This window comes from Felis catus, chromosome F1 (genome assembly GCF_018350175.1).
Source record: "Felis catus isolate Fca126 chromosome F1, F.catus_Fca126_mat1.0, whole genome shotgun sequence".
In the NCBI taxonomy this organism is placed as follows: domain Eukaryota; kingdom Metazoa; phylum Chordata; class Mammalia; order Carnivora; family Felidae; genus Felis; species Felis catus.
In genome coordinates, this window is record NC_058384.1 from 64,906,290 (window position 1) to 64,923,259 (window position 16,970).

At 49.9% G+C, this 16,970-nt stretch overlaps 1 protein-coding gene and 1 pseudogene across 7 annotated transcripts in view; one reads left to right on the forward strand and one right to left on the reverse strand.

Moving 5' to 3' along the window:
• LOC101100178 (olfactory receptor 10J1-like) overlaps nt 1–16,970 on the forward strand; it is a 306,783-nt gene that overhangs the window by 39,403 nt on the left and 250,410 nt on the right. For 2 of the 7 annotated variants that reach the window (XR_006591470.1, XR_006591469.1), the window contains 3 exons: nt 2,852–3,077; nt 11,211–11,348; nt 12,962–14,270. The exons of 1 other annotated variant lie outside the window; for it this stretch is intronic. The gene's annotated coding sequence lies outside the window, so the exon portion shown is untranslated. Of the gene's footprint in view, nt 1–2,851; nt 3,078–4,361; nt 4,446–11,210; nt 11,349–12,961; nt 14,271–16,970 lie in introns of those variants that run through there. 4 more of the 7 variants (XR_006591473.1, XR_006591471.1, XR_006591472.1 and 1 more) reach the window with 4 other exon arrangements.
• Nucleotides 11,507–12,819, reverse strand: LOC101098919 (annotated as a pseudogene).

The window sequence follows — 16,970 nt, forward strand, 5'->3', positions numbered from 1 at the left end:
CTGTTTCGGGCACCAGAGCTCCGGCTGCTGGCTCAGGCTGGCTTCAAGGTACGGCCCATCCTGGCCTGCTTGGGTGACCTCTCACGTGGCTGTCAGTCTCTGGGTCACCGCCCCGCCCACCCTCCTTGTTCAGATTCATTGCACCGTTGACATCTGATTCCCGGTCTAGACTGTTGGCTTGAGGATGGGTTCCCAGAGCATCCGGGAATTTGATGGTGGGCTCCAGGCAAGAAGCTGGGTCGGATTTCTTTCTCCACATTCCGTTTCCCTGGGGCTGGCCGCCTGTACAATACCCCTAATCCGGTAAGCGTCTTCACGGAGCCCGCGATGTGGCGACAGGGCCTCGGTCCTCGATGTCTCGCCTGAAATGCCCTTCGCAGTACCCAGCCTCCCCTTGCTGCCCTAAACCAACCATCCTCTTTCACTTTCTGTTGTGCTTCCTCATCTGCCTGCCTTCCCTCTCTCGCTCCTTCCTTTAGGAAATCCCGCCCTCTCTCTCCACCCTGTTTTCTTTCCTCTTAGGTTTCTACGCTGCTCCCTTGGTGTCCTAGATGTGACTCTTTCGGAACACTTACCAACATCTGCTCACTTGTTTGAGTGGCCCCCTGGATTGTGAGCTCCTTGGAGCAGGGCTTTGTGTCAGAAAACCTCGGGGAATGATGGTTGATCAATTCATTAAGGAATTCCTTTTCTTTGATCTCCCTTTCTGTTCCAGGGACTTGATTTGTCTGTTCCAGGCGTTAGAACTAGGATCCTGTCTTGCCCTTGCCAGCTGGTATCCCTCTTTAAACCAAAGCTCGTGCTCCTCAACCTTGGTCCAGGGTCTCCTGCCTGTCAAATTATGCACGTTCTTGTCTTTTAGGGTATAATCTGATGTCTTCATCTCATGTCAGTATGAATTAAGACCAAAAGGTGTCCTACAGTTACCTTTTTTTTTTTTCTCCAAGTCAGCTAAACTTGGTTTTTGTCATCAGCAGGTGCACTGCTAACCTGGTCCTTATGGGTGGGTCCTGGGAAGTTCCCGTAGTTTCTGATTAAAGACACCTGAGGTTCTTACCAGTGAGCAGTCCCAGGTTCTTCATGCTTGGAGTTGAATGATAGAACCCAAACGTCCATGCAGGGCCGGCTGCATGGGTGCATGGCCTTGGCATGGACGCTTTCTCTGAATGTGGGTTAAAGCTCTTCTGGTGTTGCCTTGAGATTTTGGTAGCCTTTGAACAAAGGACCCTAGAGTTTGATTTCGTGCCAGCACTTCATTATGTGGCTGAGCTGGGTGTGTGTGTTTGAGGGAAAGGCCTAAATAACAGTTTTGAAGACACAAACATTCCCTGACTTTCTTCAAAAAACCTACTGTGTGTAGGGGCACCTGGGTGGCTCAGTGGGTTAAAGTGGCCGACTTCAGCTTAGGTCATGATCTCACAGTTTGTGAGTTTGAGCCCCGGGTCGGGCTCTGTGCTGACAGCTCGGAGCCTGGAGCTGCTTCCGATTCTGTGTCTCCCTCTCTCTCTCTGCCCCTCCCCTGCTCGCACTCTGTGTGTGTTTCTCTCTCTGTCTCAAAAATAAATAAACGTTTAAAAAAAAAAAACTACCATGCAGACTTTTTAAAAAGTTAATTGCTAATATTAGTGAGGATATGAGGAAAAGAGCAGTCTCCTTTATTACTGGGGTAATGTAATTTTCCTAGAGGGAAATATGATTTTGTATATATTTAAACCTTCAAAAAGTTCCCTTTGTCTTGAAATTCAGAATCTTAATACATCATCCTCCATATCTTTACCCTCAAGGCTATTTTTTTTTTGTTTTGACTTTTATTTTCAAATTTTATTCTTAAACTATGGGCATGCATTACCTTAAGAATCAAGCAGTACTAAAAAAGCTTCTAATGAAAAAAAAAAAACATTTCCTGCTTTATCCTTCCTCCCTCCTAAGTCCTAATTCCCAGAAGCAATTCGTTTAGTGATGTCTTCTGGTATTTACCTCTCTGTTCCTATACTATTCCGTGATTTATCAAATTTAAGAAATCTATTAACTTCCCGTTCTAGTACAGATAATTTAAGTCTTCTACCTCCCCACGATCATGCTGATGTCTTTTTTTTTTTTTTTAACGTTTATTTATTTTTGAGACAGAGACAGAGCATGAATGGGGGAGGGTCAGAGAGAGAGGGAGACACAGAATCTGAAACAGGCTCCAGGCTCTGAGCAGTCAGCACAGAGCCCGATGCGGGGCTCGAACTCATGGACCGTGAGATCATGACCTGAGCTGAAGTCTGACGCTTAACTGACTGAGCCACCCAGGCGCCCCATGCTGATGTCTTTAATGCAGATCTTTCTGAGTACATTCTTAGACATTTGTTGGCTCTCTGTGCATAAGTTTTAGGGTTATGGGATTATTATCTATTTTTCCACCAAGCTGTGGGCCACGTGCATTTCTTGTTCTCATGGTGGGTGACCAGGTGGTGACTCCTAGGGGGTCTCTGGGCACCTGGGTGCTCTAGCGATTCTCTGCCCCCTCTGTGCTCCCTCTCCGGGCCAGCCTGGCCATCGCTTTGTGGACAGTGCTTCTTCGCCAGTGTCTCTTTTATTCTGGACCCCAGTCTTTGGAATGCTCCACTTTGCCCTTTTTTATTCCGCTGGGAGGAATTCCAACAGCCTATGAAAACAGAGCCCAAGTCGTTTAAAAAAAAAAAAAACAAAAAAAAAAGTTTTCATTCTTTATAGGTTAATCCTATTATGGAAAACAAAGGACTGAATATTCAAATATGCGATATGTAATCAGATTTCCTACTGTCCTATTCGTTGTTCATCTGGTTTTTTCCTTCTCCGTTCCTTTTCTCTTCCCCACGGGGAGAAGGCTGGGGAAGGTAGGATTAGAGATCCAGGATCCAGGAGGGCAAACCCGCCCATAAGCCAGGGACAGCGTAGCTCTCCGGATGAAGCTTGTCAAGAAGTCACTTGGAACCGACTGAAGTTGCTACTGTCCCTGGTCTGAGGCCTTCTGTTGGAAACTAGCGACTTCAGCTTCAGCATGAACCCACTGTGGGCCACGTGCATTTCTCGTTCTCGTGGTGGGTGACCAGGTGGGTGACTCATAGGGGGTCTCTGGCACCTGGGTGCTCCAGCGATGCTCTGTGCTCCTTCCCTGGGCCAGCCTGTCCTGTGATGCCTACAGATTAAATTGAGAAGTCAAGTTTGTTTCCAGTTATGCATGTTAATTAACCCCATAGGACGCCCTCAAACTACACACTTGTCAAGTCTTTAAAGAGGCCCCGTGGGAGCAGCCTGATCGAGGGGCTGAGGGCAGGAAGCTGTGCGCCTCCGTGAGGGCTGGGGCAGGGAGGGCTGGGAAGCTACTTCCATCTGGGGCGGGGCAGATCCGAAGATTCCATCAGGCCCTGTGCCTCCATGGAAGCGTCATCCTTCACCCTTTGGCACTTGGCACTGAGCTACAAACCTTTCTCAGAGATAAAGGGGTTGGAGAACGTTCCCAGATGTTTCAAGGTGTCTTAAATAAGGGGGACAATATTGGGTTGGGGATGGGAGAGAGGTGCCATGAAAGGAATAGGAAGCCTCGTTCAGTGGTTTATTCTCCTGATCATACAGGTGCCTGAGAAGGAACACATCTGAATAAGCAAAGAAATTTAGTATCTTGTCTCTGCCCCCTCTTTCTTAGACGTGGCCGGGGAAGTCTGGTCTTACCTAAGCGAGAGCAAGGAATTCTCGCCTCCAGAGGCAAAGCTTTGTCTGCGGCCAGTTGAGACCCTGGCCTCATTTCAGAGTTTGCCTCTGTTCTTCGCAGCCAAGGCCAACCTCATCCGCACATTTGTTCTCCTTCAACAAAGGCTTATTGAGCTCCTATAAAATGGCAGGTACAGTCCCCTGCATACCTGCATAATACAATTTTGAAAATGTGTACAAAGTTCTCACTTCTGAAGGTTGAACAAAATCCCGTTACTAGATGGATTCCACTGAGCGCTAAACACTTTTACAAAATTCTATTTATGTGTAATCAGTTTATTGATCACTTTGAACACAGTTGGATGGGTATAAACAGTTTGATTTTTTTTTTTCCTCTCCAGCTTCTGTTTCCAACCAGGCTCTGCAGAATTTCTATTTCCTGTCTTTTAATGCTATTTTGGGCAGAGTCTATGTTTCCTCCTCTTTCAATTATTAAGAGTTGAGATCCCCTCCCCTAACTCTGCTGGCCCTGTCCATGGGCAGACGTGTGGTTCGGAAGGCAGAGAGATCTGTAGGGTCAGTGGTTTGTTCTTTTGATTGGCCTCTTCCTCCAGCTGTTCGTGTTGGGGATCGAGGGTTAGAAAAGGCAGGGTTTGCAGTTTCAGTGACTTTCTCTTCTACTTTAGCAGCCTCGGAAATTGTGGTTGGGGGAATTACCAGCCGGGTTCTGAAATTTCTCCACCGCTTCAAGGCCTCTTCAAGGCATCAAGGTGGGTAAGGAGAGAGACAGAGACCTGTGGCTGTGAATTCTGTTGACAGCCTTGTTGGCATCCCCCGTGAGTGGTTATCACGGTTTCTATGGCTGCTGCTGACGGATTTTGGGGTGTAGTAGACCTCTGAATGAGAGCTCTGGCATATGCAGGAGCTCTTTGGTGGGGGGGGGGGGCTATAGAACTTTCTGGACACGGGAATGCAGAGTCCCTTCCCTCTGAGACCCTACCTGCAGGGCACTCCTGCTGCCCTCACATGGGGACCCGCCAGTTACCTCCAGCCTCGCCCACTCAGTGGAGTCCATTTGATCTTAAGAAACTTGTACGTTTTTGTCATGCCCTGTCCTGTCTGATCACCTATTTACCCTGTGGGGGGAAAGAGGGATTCCCGGCTGCAGATGGCACAAGGTGGCCAAACGCATGACAGCTGATGTTCGAGGAGATTGGCAGTGGTTGATGAGTCCCATGCAGGTCTGGAGGAGTCCTGTGCAGAGCCGTGGGGGCTGTACTAGGGAGCAGGGTGAACCGGAAGGGCTGTAGGAGGCAGGCTTGCTCTGCAGTGACCAGATGCGGTGGCCCTGGCTTTCCATGGGAAAATAATCGGCCGGTCTGAAAAATTCCACCAGTTGGTGGGTAGGTGAAATCGGTCAGGTTGAGGACCGAGTGGGATGTAGCCGGTCCAGCTAATAGGGAAACTAGCCAGGCAAGGAGCCTTTCTCACTGGATGGGGTGGGGGGTGGGAGGAACTCATGGTTATGTCTCTAGGGCTCTGAATGGCTCAAAGACATCAGGGCAGGGTGTGGAGGTTCAGGCCTTAGAATGAGTATATCCTGCCCTCCGATTCCCTTTTCTGTTCGCCTTCTGGATCCAGGCACAGATCATTGAGTTCGCTGTCCATGAAGACATCCAGTGAGGGAATGAGATGTCAGTAAGCCCTTCTGGAAGCATTGCCCTGTTTCTGAGGGATTCTGGGTCCCAGGAAGATGAGATGGATAGGATAGGTGGGAATCTCCGATCCCCACATTCCCCGGGGTGACCCTTTGTTGGACTCAGTGGAGGGGGGAGGTGTTGAAGGAAGACAGGTCTGTGGTTCTGATTGGGGGGGGGGTAAGGCTGGATCTAGAGTCCCTTGAAGAGCCCCAAATATTAGTGACCATTAGTGACCATCTTTAAAAAATATCTTCCCTTCAGATAGGGTTTTAAATCTGGGAGAGTAAAACACTCCTACACCTGTTCCTTTTTTTTTTTTTTTTCAACGTTTATTTATTTTTTTGGGACAGAGAGAGACAGAGCATGAACGGGGGAGGGGCAGAGAGAGAGGGAGACACAGAATCGGAAACAGGCTCCAGGCTCTGAGCCATCAGCCCAGAGCCTGATGCGGGGCTCGAACTCACGGACCGCGAGATTGTGACCTGGATGAAGTCGGACGCTTAACCGACTGCGCCACCCAGGCGCCCCCTACACCTGTTCCTTGAAGGGTTGGCTGCCTTCTGGCAAGACTCCTCCAAAGGCAGCTGGGCCCAGGGAGGGGAGAGGCCTCCCGTGTCACTTGGAGGGGAAGGGTAGTGTGACCCCTTCCTCCGCACTCTTCAAGCCGTGTTCTCAGCCTCTCCACAGGGCTGGGATAGTTCAGAAAGCTCTGTTTCAGTTTCTGTGCTGAGACCCCTTATGAGCCCTCATGCAGGTCCTTCTGTGGTCCACCCACTTTTTCTAACCTACCGCAGTTTGGAAACCGAATACAAGAAAGGGTTGCCGCCATAGTTCAGGACACTGACAGATCAGAAATGTGACCCCTCCCATCCTAACCAGGTCACAAAAGGGAAACACGACATTTCTGAAGCAGGGAGACTAGAACAGAGGCAAAAACTGCCCTCCTGAAGACCTGGACGTTTCACGGCACGGGAGCGTGAGGGACACATGCTGTCCGTACATCTGGCCATCGAGACGCAGTTTCAGATGCGTTTGCTGCACGTTCCAATTTTATATGATGGTCATTGAGATCCTTACGCCGAGAACCTTGCTGGGCGGTGAGGATCCAGAAGCAGTTCTCATGCCCAGAGGTTTGCTGTGAGGTGTGGGAGGCAGGCGAGGAGACGGGATGTTTTAACACCGGCCAACAAAGAGACTTGCATCGAGGGGCGCCTGGGGGGCCCAGTTGGTTAAGCGTCCGACTTCAGCTCAGGTCATGATCTCACGGCTCATGAGTTCAGGCCCCGCATCAGGCTCTGTGTGGACGGCTCGGAGCCTGGAGCCTGCTTCGGATTCTTTGTCTCCCTCTCTCTCTGCCCCTCCCCTGCTTGTGCTCTGTCTCTCAAAAATAAATAAATATCAAAAATATTTTTTTATTAAAAAAAGTGTAGGGGCACCTGGGTGGCTCAGTCCATTAAGCATCCGACTTTGGCTCAGGTCATGATCTCAGGGTTCATGGGTTTGAGCCCCACGTCGGGCTCTGTGCTGAGAGCTCAGAGCCTGGAGCCTGCTTCCGATTCTGTGTCTCCCTCTCTCTCTGCCCCTCCCCCGCTCACACTGTCTCTGTCTCTGAAAAATGAACAAACCTTAAAAAAAAATTAAAAAATAAAAAGAGACTCACATCGAGTGGTGTGTGGGCTCACGGGGAACATCTCCGAGGTTGTTTCGGGAAGGCTTCCTGGTAGAAGTGACGTCCAGGCCGAGACCAGAGGGACTCCGTGAATATTCCACCTCTCAGAGAGGAGGGTCTAAGGTCTTCCAGAAAGATTAAAGGTACGAAATGGCGGAGACAGAGTGGCAAAGACCTACTTTGACATTAGCTGGCTCGTGTTGGCATCAGCTCTGTTCCTTACCAACGGGCATGACGGGAAGCCAGTCGGTTCCTACTGCTTCCGCTAACCTAAAAAGCGGGCATAATAACTCCCACTTCGTAAGGTTATTATAAGGATCAAAGAAGGTACCTGAAGGTTGTCATGACGTGCAAAGCACTACAAAGCTTCAAAGTTCGGTCTTCAAGGAACTAATGGAGACGACTGATGGCGTGGGGCCTGCTGTACAGTAAACCCTCAGCGAATGGAAGCTGCTTCGCCATAGCCCGCGCTGCTGTCCTGGGTTTGCAATTCTGGTTCCCCTCGGAGATGAGTTGCTAAAGGGATCCACGCGGCGTGCCCTACTTAGCCCTTAGTGACCTCTGCCTCCTCCCTCTCTGCACTTACTTCCCAGAGCGAGTTGCTTCCCACGACCAAGCTTTGTGTTGCTGACGGCTGGTATTTCTGTGTCGGCTTTCTCCCCGGTTCATCCCTCTTAAGGGAGGAGAGAGAGGGGGGTAGGAAAATTAGGTGGGGAGAAACTGAGGGCTCTGGTCCCAGGAACAAAGGGGCCTGAGCTTTTGTCCAGGAGGAGTCAAGATCTAGAATTATAGAGGGATTTTTTTTTTTTTGGCCTCATGATGGATTTGTAATTTTGTCAAGAGTATTAGGATAGGTCATGATTATTTTTCCCCAGTTCTATTGATAGGATTGATATTGAATATCATATAAGTTTAAGGTATACAATATAATCTGGTGTGTGTGTGTGTAAACACACAGATATATACATACATACATACAGTGAAATGATTACCACAATAAGTTAACATCCATCACCACATGTAGTTACACATTATTTTTTCCTTGAGAACTGTTTTTTTTTTGATTTTTAAAATTTGTTTCTTTTGAGAGTGAGTGGGGGGGGGGAGAGGCAGAGAGAAGGGGGGACAGAGGATCCAAAGCGAGCTCCACTGCCACTGTGGAACCCGATACGAACCGTTAGATCACGACCTGAGCTGAAGTTGGATGCTTAACTGACTGGGCCACCCAGGCGCCCCTTTTTCTTGAGAACTTTTAGGATCTACTCTTAGCAAGTTTCAGATATACGATATAGTGTTGTTACCTCAAGTCCTCATGGTGTCCATCTTCAGAACCTATTTATAACTAGAGGTTTGTACCTTTTTAACAAAAATTTGTTTTATTTTGAGAGAGAGACAGTGTGAGCAAGGACGGAGGGAGGGAGGGAGGGAGGGAGAGAGAGAGAGAGAGCCTAAGCAGGTTCCACACTGTCGGCGCAGAGCCCCTCGCGGGGCTCTCCCAAAACCATGAGATCATGACCTGAGGGGAATCTGAGTCAGACACTTAAGCAACTGAACCCCCCCAGGTGCCCCTGGAGGTTTGTACCTTTTGATCCTCTTCACTCGGTTTCCCCCACCCCTTACTCCTCACCTCTGCGAGCTCGTGCAGTATTTATCTATTTTTCACTTAGGACATCATGCTGAGTGTCCTAACCTTTAATTTTATATGGCGCGTCACTTTATTTAAAAACTTCCTTCCCTTTAAGTTTTGAAGATTATATCCTAGTATGGGTAGGCATGGTTTTTAATGAAAAGGTCAGCTGGTTCTCTGTTGCTAAGGGGTCAGTGCAACGACGAAGTTAGAGAGGAGGGGTCCTGAAGCAACTGGGAAGCTGGCTTGCAGGAAGTCCAGGGAGGCAGAGGACCCTGCCACTGTGGCCCAGCTTATTATTGTTCTGGAGGTGAGGGCCGGCTGCAGCAGCCACGTGTCTAGCCGCCGAACACCTGCCAGGAAGTCCAAGTGCGGTGCGATACTTGAGTGGGTACTCGTTCTGCCCAGCACTGCTCTGGGAGGGGTCATAAGCACGAGATAAACCATTCCCGGTCCCGGTCCGCTTGTGATCCAGCAAGAGAAACATACCCGCGGTCAAACAACTAAAGCACCATGAGAAAACCGCACTAATGGAATTTCATGCCAAGAACTTGAGGGACGTGTAGAAAGGACGGTTGCCTGCATTGGAGTGAGGCAGCCTTTGTGACCAGATGAGTCGGCACGGAATAAATAGGTAAGGGGACTAAAACCATATATGTTTTTATATATAGTTTTTGTATGATATATATACATATATGGAAGGAGGCCAACCAAGAAACAGCCTCTTGACTCTAGACAACACAGTGATGGTTACCAGAAGGGAGGTTGGGGGGGGGGGAAACGGGTGATATAGGGATGGGGAGCAAGGAGGGCACCTGTGATGAGCACCAGGTGTTGTAGGGAAGTGTTGACTCACGGTATCGTACACCCGAAACTATTACACGGTACATTAATGTATTACAATAAAAACTTAGAATATTTTCCTCTGTGGTCAGCAAGGCAGAATTAAACATCGTATTTATAACAGGCGCTGTTGAGCATAGAGCGAGGAGGCAACTCCAGGCTTCTGATTTCAGGTCTCTTCCCTTTCCCATCTTATGTGTGGCAGGTTATCTAAACCGTTTAGGAACTCCTATATTTATTTATTTATTAAAAAAATTTTTTTTAACGATTATTTTTATTTTTGAGACAGAGAGAGACAGAGTATGAACGGAGGAGGGGCAGAGAGAGAGGGAGACACAGAATCGGAAGCAGGCTCCAGGCTCTGAGCCATCAGCCCGGAGCCCGACGCGGGGCTCGAACTCACGGACCGCGAGATCGTGACCTGAGCTGAAGTCGGATGCTTAACCGACTGAGCCACCCAGGCGCCCCAGGAACTCCTGTATTTAAAAACCTGGACACATAGTTGAATGATTGTAGGCAACAGTCTGGAGGAGAGGTTTCGGCATCAGGGTTTAGGTATCTTCTGGACGCTGCTCTTGGGCCCGGCTCTGGCGTTTAACTCCTGAGTGCACAGGTGGCTTGTGGTGTGTCGGCTGTTGTGGGCGTGCGGATGGAGGGAGAATACGGGGGAAACCTCCCGCTTCGGTCCTCGGACTCAGGAAGAGTGGCCTCGTGGAGAAGTAGTAAGGGAGCAAGGGGCTAGGTGAGGCGATGCTGCGTCTGGGGAGGGTTAGGACAGGTTTGGTCCCCGCCCCACTTTCCTGTTCAGAACAGCCTTCCCCGGCCCACCGCCTCCCTTCTGCACACAAAAGGACAGATCTGAGGACCTGGGTGGCTTCTAGTCCAGAGGGAATTGAGGTAATAAGTAAGAGTTGGCACTGTGGGTGGTCTTGGTGGCAGGGGGAGGGGTCCTGTCATGCTGTCAGACCCTTTCCTTCTGGAGGAAAGATGCCTTACTTCTCAGCGGTGCCAACTTTGGATGTGGGGGAGGGTTTCACGGTGGGCTGAACCTGAGAGCACTGTCGGGGAGGACCTTATGGCAGATAAGGGCGCTCGGGCCCAGTTTTGACCTCTCAAAAGCTTCTGTAGGAAGCCTTGCTTCTAGGATGCAGAAATCTCAAAGACCTAGGGCAGAAACTACAAAGAGATGACCAGACCTTGGAAGAACTCTGGCTTTCCCCCTTAGAATCTCAGCCGCTTGTATGGCCAGACCTTACTTGGGGTGAGTTCCTGGGATGGCCCCATCCCTTTCTCAGGAGAAGGGAAAGGAAATCCCTCCTTTAAGAAGACAAATGTCATTAAGCAACGGGCAGATAAGCCTTCCGAACACAATACCGAGGAGAAAGAGGCATGTGCCTGGAGTGTCTAACTCTCCCTGCCATCATCGGAGGTAAGAGTGTAAGAGGTTCTGTGCAGGCGGGAAACCAGAAAAGATCCCAGAAGCTCTGGGGGAAAGGGCAGCTTTCCTTAAAAGGCCTGGTAGGAGTAGAGATTTTGGTTTTCAGCCTTTTTTTGGTGAATTGAGCAACTACTCCTGACTGCTGGTGGTTTGTCTCGTATTACCCAAGAAGTGCCATGGTGTGTGTGCAAATAAAGCATACTTTCATGGTTCTTACTCCAGAGCACAGTTCTTCTTGACCAACTTCTTTTTCTCCAGATATGGCGAGAGGGAAGCTGGCTCCATGGAGAGAACTGGAGAGACTGATGAGCACGGTCAGACGTGATGTGAGAGTTGAGCATCTCGCAGCCGTGGCCACCCCTCTGGGGACCACACAGAATGGAAGCAAAGCCATTGGTACCAATGAAATAATAGAGGCTACACTTTCAAGAACGAAACTGGTGTCTTCCAAATTTCTTAATCTTTTTTTTTTTTAATACACGTCTCCACTTTCCCAAAGGTTCTGATACAATTTCACTATTGACTGTTCTTACCTTGCTGAGATTTTGCCCAGTTTCATTTTCCGTAGGTTATATTATGAAAGTTCTAGAAGTTTTTATTTTCAACCATAAAGGAGCCACATTTAATATGCTTTTAAGACATCCCCTGCCCCACTCTAGAAATGCAGACATACTTTCTCAAACATAATGCCCATCCTCCCTGACCTTTCAAATACCCAGATGAAAACACCCGGACCAAACTTGGGCATCTATGGAACCAAAAGATTTTATAGTAGGGGTGCTGAAGGAAGATGGGCACATCCCATTCCCGAAAGGACTGCACAGGACAGACTTGGAAGTTTGGAGGCAGTGAAGACACGTGTTGCTCAGGGATAGAGGTCTCTTACGGGCAGGGTCAACGTATTAAATATTTCTTCTCACAGCTCTGCGTAGAGCATCCCTGACCTCTTTGGTCCTCAGACTGTAAACAACGGGGTTCAACAACAGGGCTCAACAAAGGAGTGATGATGGTATAAGTCACTGAGAGAAGGTCTTTTTCTATTGAGTTCTCTGACTTGGGCTTGCGGTAGATGATGGAGGTGCAGCCGTAGTGGACGATGACCACCGTGAGGTGGGAGGTGCAGGTGGCAAAGGCCTTCTTCCGGCCCCAGGCGGAGGGGATCTTGAGGCTGGTGGAGACGAGGAGGACGTAGGTGATGAAGTTCAAGCTCATGGGGACCAGGATCACAGAGGAACTGACACCATAATTGTTGGTCTCAATGACAGTGGTGTCATTATGGGAGAGTTTTAGAACAGGGAGGATGTCACAGAAGAAATGTCCGACCACACTGACAGGAGGGTAAGGTAAACACGGATGTCACCTGGACGGCCACCACGGCCAGGCCAAGGCTGAAGGCTCCGCACATCAGGTGGACATACACCCTCATGCTCATGATGACTGTGGACCTCAGGGTTGCAGATGGCCACACGGCGGTCATAGCCCGTGACCGTGAGCAGAAATCAGTGGCTGCTGGCTAAGGCAACAAAGAACAGCCATCTGGGCGGCACAGCCTGCCGAGGAGTTGGGCTGATTCTGGGCTAGGAGACCAGCCGGCATCCGTGGCCTGGTGACCAGTGTGTATGTGGCCTCTGAACTCCCCAGCGTGCTCAGGAAGAAGTACACGGGTGTTATGGGGGTGACGGCTAATGCAGACGACCGTCACGATGATGGCATTGCCAGCTGGGGTTAATGTGTACAGGATGAGAAAGACCACGAACAGAGTGGGCTGATGCTCCTGGAATCTGGAGAATCCCAGGAAAACGAACTCAGTCACTTCTGCGACGTTCTTTCTCTGCATTCTCCAGTTCTAGCGTCTGAAAACCATGTGGGGAGGGGGGGGAGTCAGCACAGAGCAGGGATCAGAAAGGGTTGTAAGGCCCGCACACACATGCACACGGTCTAATTTTTGGTCTATAATCAGGGTGCTGGCATAGGTCTTATGGCTGGTTTATCCCTTCCTTCCTTTTCAGTTCGTGATGTCTGATCTTCCCTTAAGCCTCCGGCCAAGGACTCAGCATCTGAGGAGACCACCACATGGACCTTTTCAAAGTATCCTCGGGCATGCTATTTTTGTAGGGCACGGATGGGGGGTTTTTCCTCCCCACCCCCTTTAATGTTTTATTTTTGAGAGAGAGCCTGAGTGGGGGAAGGGCAGAGAGAGAGGGGGACAGAGGATCTAAAGCAGGCTCTGCGCTGACAGCAGCGAGCCTGATGCGGGGCTCGAACTCAGCTGAAGTGGGACGCTCAACTGAATGAGCCGCCCAGGCGCCCGGCTTTTTCCTTGAATAACAGCCCACAGGGGCCCTGAGTCCGTGCTGCCCCAGCTTTGCCTGTGTGTCTTCCAGGGAAAGTATAAGCAGACGGGACAAGAAAATGAGTGTCAGGGAGTCAGGCTCTTACTGAGATGGAGCCTCTGCTGGGTAGCTGTCACTTAGGAAGAATGTGGGACAGGCGACAGGTTGCAGAATTAATCTCAGGGACAGGATCTTCAGGAGCACTTTAGCGGGTGTGAAGATGAGGTCTTCTGGGCTCAGCCCGAGGTGTTCGGTCAAACCGTTGGCAGATCGCTTTGTTGTAAAAGTGCTAACAGGGACTTGAGGGTTTAGGGGCAAGTAAACTAAATGGAAAAGGGGAAGTTACCGGAAAAGCGAAGGACCAGCAATAGGATAAAAGAAATAACCGATTTTGGGGGCGGGAAGGGCGGAGGGAATTTTCGGGGTGAAGAATATAATATTTGAGTTTAATTTGCTAAACTGAGCCGTGACGTAAAGTTCCTCAAGAGCCCCGGACCTTCAGTGTGAGCTGCTGTGTGTTCAGTCTTGCGTTAGGGGTGTCGGGAAACAGAGAGAGGCGGCTGACAGCACAGTGTGGGAGGGGAGATGGAGTGAGGAAGACAGGCTTGCTGGGAATGAGTGGAAGCAGTACCAACCTCTCTGGTCTTGCCTCTCCCCCTTGTAAGCACACGCGGGCTTTCCTAGGAGTTTGCTGAGGGACTCTGGGGCAGCCACCGTATGTCAAATGGTTTGAGCCGTTTTACCTAAAGACCAAGATCACCGCGGCCAGCAGCAGGCTGGAGAGTTGGGGCACGTTGAGGAAACTTCGCAGGAGTCTAGGAAACACAACCTAGGAAGTGTTGCAAACTTTCCGGAGGGGACTCCATCATGGAAAACAAGGAGGCAAATGTTTAAAGTAGAAACGGGTGGGGCGCCTGGGTGGCTCAGTCGGGTAAGCGTCCGACTTCAACCAGGTCACGATCTCGCGGTCCGTGAGTTCGAGCCCCGCGTCGGGCTCTGGGCTGATGGCTCGGAGCCTGGAGCCTGCTTCCGATTCTGTGTCTCCCTCTCTCTCTGCCCCTCCCCCGTTCATGCTCTGTCTCTCTCCCAAAAAGAAATAAAAAACGTTGAAAAAAAATTAAAAAAAAAAGAAAGCATGAGGTAGAGCTATAATTTAAAAGTAGGGGTGCCTGGGTGGCTCAGTCAGCTGAGTGTCCGACTTTGGCTCAGGTCATGATCTTGCGGTTCATGAGTTCAAGCCCCGCGTCGGGCTCTGTGCTGGCGGCTTGGAGCCCGGAGCCCGCTTCGGAGTCTGTGTCTCCCTCTATCTCTGCCCCTCCCCAGCTTGTGCTGTGTCTCTCTCTCAAAAATAAATAAAAACATTAAAAAAAATGTTAAAAGTAAACATTTGATTCCTGAGTCTCGCCAGCTACGTTTCAGGGCCAAAAAGCCCCATGTGACACGGGGCAACTAGATTGGGCCGCCGACCTCAAGCCTTCCTTCCCTCGGAGAAAGATCTGTTGGAGGGTGCCGCTGTCGTCACCGTGGATGGATGTAGGGACCACACCAAACAACACAACCATGTAAAGAACAATAGTAGGGTTAAAATCTGTGGATGCACATGTGAAGGCGTGTAAATGATTTTTCCAAGAAAAAGCCTGAAAGAATATCTACCTGATATTCTTGACGGTTATGTGGGGGCAGGGGCAGTGAGATTACAGGACATCTGACCAAGTATTCACAGCGAGGACGGTGACTCTTGGTTTAAAGTACTTGGGAGCATAAAAGTACGGCTCCTAAAGTTAGGAGAAGTCCGGGAGGAGACCGCAGAGCGGACATCAGATTGAGCTAGGACGTCATTGGTGATTCTTGGTTAGTTTCCATAGAGATTCTTGGTTAGTTTCTTGGGCTGGAAGCCTGGTTACAGGGAGTAAACAAAGAACTCCAATACGTGCTGGATGAGAAGCACAGATCGTATCTGCCTTTTCTGTTTCTCGATGAGCCTGTTGTAACGAGTGCCAACAAGTGGTCAAGGAGACACTGAGCCAGGAAAGCGGTGCCCCACATTTGCCGTAGGGGAGAGGAGAAAATACCAAACTGAATGGAACCAGGAGGGGGAAAGAAAAAAATCCCTGGTATTTTATTTAAATTAGGGTCTGAAAAGTGCCGCTTTCATCCCAAACCCGCCACAGATTTGTTGTAATTTGCTTCCTGTAAATACGAATTTACTTTCTTTGAATAGATTATAAAGGTACAGGCTGGGTGGCTGACTTGAAAGAAGTAACTTTTTTTTTTTTTTTTTTTTTTGCCTGTGGGGCACAGCGGGATTGGATTGAATAGACCATGAAAGGCTATCTTAAGACCTTCTTAAAACGTGGAAGGAAATGCAGATGGTCAGGTGCGCACGAAGACCTGTGCGAGCTCCCAACAGCGTAGCGTTCTTTCCGTGTTAGGATCCGCTTAGGGGAGAGGTGTGCTGGGTATGAGGGAATGGCGAAGCGCCGCCGCTAGGGGGAGCTACCGCCTCTCCCGCCTGAGTTGCACAGTGTGGGGGCCGGGGCGCTGTGCTAACTGGGATTCACCCTCCACGTGGTCCATCCTCTCCGGTGGTGGCCCGCTACGCTTCCTACAGCCCGTGTCATCTGCTCACCCTGACTTTTCCTCGAATTCTTCCCAACCATATTCCACATCCGAAGCCCCGTTTTACCGCACCTTGTTAGTTTCCAGTGATATTTGGGCGGCGAGTGCAGATTAAGGGTAATTGCCTGCTTAGGTCCCTTGGTAGCCTCTCTTTGGAGTGTAGGAGCAATCCCAAATTATTACTAAAGAGCGACGCGTGGCTCAAATGACCACGCAGGGCTGTGGCTGTCCCTGGAGGGGAGGGTGGCCCCGGAGGGCGAGATGGGAAGTTCGGGACATGGGACGGAATGCCCGTGTTCATCCTCCTTGGTCTTCTGTTCTTACAGAGAAGACCTCGCGGGGCAAGAGACGCCAGTTGCCCTCCTTGGGAAGGGAGAAGAGGTCATGGGGAGCATCACGGAGCCAACAGTGTGGAGGGGGTAGGTGGGTTCAGCCAGTGCCCGTTGCCTGGGATGAGCTCTGGGCAGTTAGGACGTGTGTCGGTGACCGTCAGGACGATTTTGGCACCAGATGGCCCCTCTTCCCCTCCCTCCCTCCCTCCCCCCACTGGCCTGCGCAGCCAGAAGTGACGGCAGCCGTGGAAGCAGCCCTTCTCCCACCCAAATCTGAGCCCTCCTGTGGCTGAGCCCTGAGGGTGTTTCTGTGTAGGGGACGCACCGGTAGATGATCTCGGAAGCGTGGTACGGCGCAGAAAGCTTTCAAAATGATTTATACATTCCAGAAGGATAAAAAACCCTCCGGGAGAATAAGAATACAGAAATGTGCTCAGGCATCAAAATTGTAGTCGTGAAGCCAGGATTTCTAGTAGAGGAGGAAGAAAAATAGAGGGAGGAAAACACCGAGGGTGTAAAAGAAACACCATTTGCAAGGGGACGAAATTAGGACAAAACCCATAGGTGCTTGTCAATGCCTAAATCTTCCTAAGCAGAATAATGTGCCTAGAAACAGTCTAGGTTTACAAAATCTGAAGCGTGCAAGGTGGGCTGAGCCCCGTGACATTTTGTGTGTAATTACACAAACGTGTGCATGAAGAGAATCGTGAGTTTAAAAAAAAAAAAAAAGACGA